The sequence below is a fragment of the Capsicum annuum genome, chromosome 12 (assembly GCF_002878395.1).
Source record: "Capsicum annuum cultivar UCD-10X-F1 chromosome 12, UCD10Xv1.1, whole genome shotgun sequence".
NCBI lineage: Eukaryota > Viridiplantae > Streptophyta > Magnoliopsida > Solanales > Solanaceae > Capsicum > Capsicum annuum.
The window spans coordinates 57,572,832-57,575,590 of NC_061122.1; the positions used below are offsets into that span (position 1 = coordinate 57,572,832).

The 2,759-nt window shown below is 33.3% G+C and overlaps 1 pseudogene; it reads left to right on the forward strand.

The window, feature by feature from the left end:
* Window positions 1-1,016: 1,016 nt before the first annotated feature.
* Window positions 1,017-2,474, forward strand: LOC107849254 (annotated as a pseudogene).
* Window positions 2,475-2,759: the final 285 nt, after the last annotated feature.

A 2,759-nucleotide genomic window follows, 5' to 3' on the forward strand; every position in this document is an offset into this window, starting at 1 on the left:
GACTAACTTAATAGACATCAGTCTATCACTAACTCTCTTTACCTCTACCACCTTCTCCCTAAGATCTTCATCTACTAAGATACCTACCCCATTTCTATGCCTCACTTCATTCGACAGTGATATGCTTATTTCTTTTAATTTTTTGATCGAAAATTTCCAACTGAAAGAGAAACAGGAGAAATTATAGGAGAGAATTTATTATCAATACCAAAGTAAAAGGGAAAAGTAGAAGTAGGGCGTATGCATGTTTTTTGCAAATTTTGATCTAAATATTATTTATATAAAATTATAGAATTTGTTTTATATAAGGTAAAGTTATGTTAAATATTATGATTTCTTACCTAAATTAAAAAATTATAGATTAAAGAAGTCGCCAACAAAATTAATTGTAAATAAAACTTTATCCAGAATCTAAAAGAACGTATGAAAAAGAGGTACTACTATTTAATTGAATTTTTTAAAGATTTACTTAAGGTTAAAAATTTAATTGAATATGAACACTCCAAAAAAAAATGTATGACAATGTATATTATCAATTCATTACTTTGTTTTAAATGATTTATTTGAGGTAAAAATTTAATTGACTTTTATTTCTAAATTTTAGGTACATAATTCAAATAAGGAAAGGAGGTATTAGTTGTCCTTAATTCTAATCACTTCTAATAAGGAAAAATTTTACTATAAATATTTAATTAATTTTTAATTTTAAAATATTAAAAAACTAGTGAAAAGATAATTTTGTCTAAAATAGAGATATTTAATGAAGGGCAAAAAGTTCAAATCACTTTTCTAAGTTGTTGAGGCATGCTGATGTGGTATTCCTCAAAATGTAGTATTCCTATTTATCTAATTTGTGGTATTTTTGAGCATTTATCACATTGTTTTGCATTTTTCACTTTCAAAAAAAAGGCTTTGCAACATAAAAAAATTCTATTTCAGTTTCAGCAAAAACATTTAAGAATGGAGACTTTTGCCTTTTCAAGTTCTCCATTTTTATTCTTAGACGTTCACGGTATTCTTAAGAAACGGTTTGAATGATATTCCAATTTTAATTTTAATCCTGGCTAAATTTCAATATTACGACTTGGATGTTATCTGGGTATGCAAAAAATGAAAGGTTTTGTGATGTTGTTGATGTGTTTGAAGCAACGTCTGAGAAGAATGTCATGTATTATAATGTGATGTTCACTTTGTATTTGGTGATTGGTGATTTTATGAGTGCACGAAAGGTGTTTGATAAAATGACTGAGAGAAATATTGCGTCTTGGAATGTATTGGTTAATGGGTATGCGAAGATGGGTAGGATGAGGAAAGCGTGTGAGTTGTTTGATGAAATGCTGGTGAGAAATGAGGTGTCATATATGATTATGATTTTGGATTGTGTTGGGTTGGGGTAAGTGATCTTTTAGGGTTCTATTAGATTTTGCTATCACCCCGATGTTTCTACTGCGTGATGGTGGAGACTTGGAATGCTCCAGAAAAAAGTAAGCTCCTTTAATATTGTCTCTAAATTAGATTAGATTTGATTAATTCACTGCATAGGATCCGAAGGCTTGAGTCTGTTTGGGATGATGTAGAACAGTTTGATGATGTGGTTAGATGCCGCTCCAAGTTGTAAGAAAGCTGATGCTAAAAAAAAGTAAGCTACTTTAACATTGTCTCTAAATTAGATTAGATTAGATTAATTCACTGCGTACGGTCCGAAGGCTTGAGTCTGTTTGGGATGATAAAGAATAGTTTGATGATGTGGTTAGATGCATGACCACCAATAGTGGAAGAACTGGTTTCTGCAACTCTGCATCTCTCAAGGCTGGTAATTTATGTGGAGAAGAGCTTCTTACATGGGCTTTAGACCCCAATGCTTCCTACTCTTCCTGCCTTAAGTAGAACAGTGCAAGCTGTCATAGATATTGAAGCTTTTGCTCTCACAGCTGATGATCTCAAGTTTGTTGCCGCCCAATTTAGACGCCTCCATATCAAGTAACTTCAGCATACTTTCAGGTATGTACACCAACTCTTCTCCAAGTCTTATACTGACATCAGTTTTGGAGGAAGTCCTTAACAAAATTCAATGTTCTTTGGGCTGTTTCAGGTTCTAGTCACAGCATTCGAAGACATGGGCAGCCTGCTTTATACAAGCAGCATGGGACAGACACTGTAGGAACAAACTTGAAAAATCTTTAAGAGAGAAAGAAGATAGACTGCAGGCTGCATTGACAAATGAGATAGCAACTTTACCAAGTCTTGGAGCTACCATTTATGCATGAAAGTTTGCTACTAACACGTTGTGCGCTTTGCGGTGCAAGCACCCAATACTCTTGGTTTGTAAAGAGAAGGTATTGTTTTCATGTATATATTTGATCACATTGCAAAGACAAAATGACTGCTGGAACAGAGCATGTAAGCGTAGAAAAAATGTGTGTTGGACAACTTATGTTGTGGACATCAAGGAAAATTTAACGCGCAATTACTAAATTCTTCTTCTGCTCTCCTAAAACTGGAAGCTGTACACGAGGACTTTGATTTTGGGATATTTGTTGATGCTCTTCAGTTTCGAGTTTCAAAAAAAAGAAACTTTTGGTCCAAACTCTTCTATTGCTTCTGGTGGGGGCTGCGAAATTTAAGGTCTATAGTCCTGCTTTTGTTTTTCATCATCCTTACATTCAATTACTCTATATCAAAGGCCTCAGTTAAACAAATTCTTCTATCTTATATATCTCAGTTCTCTTGGCCAAGACCTTAAGACAAGCAACTTTGTA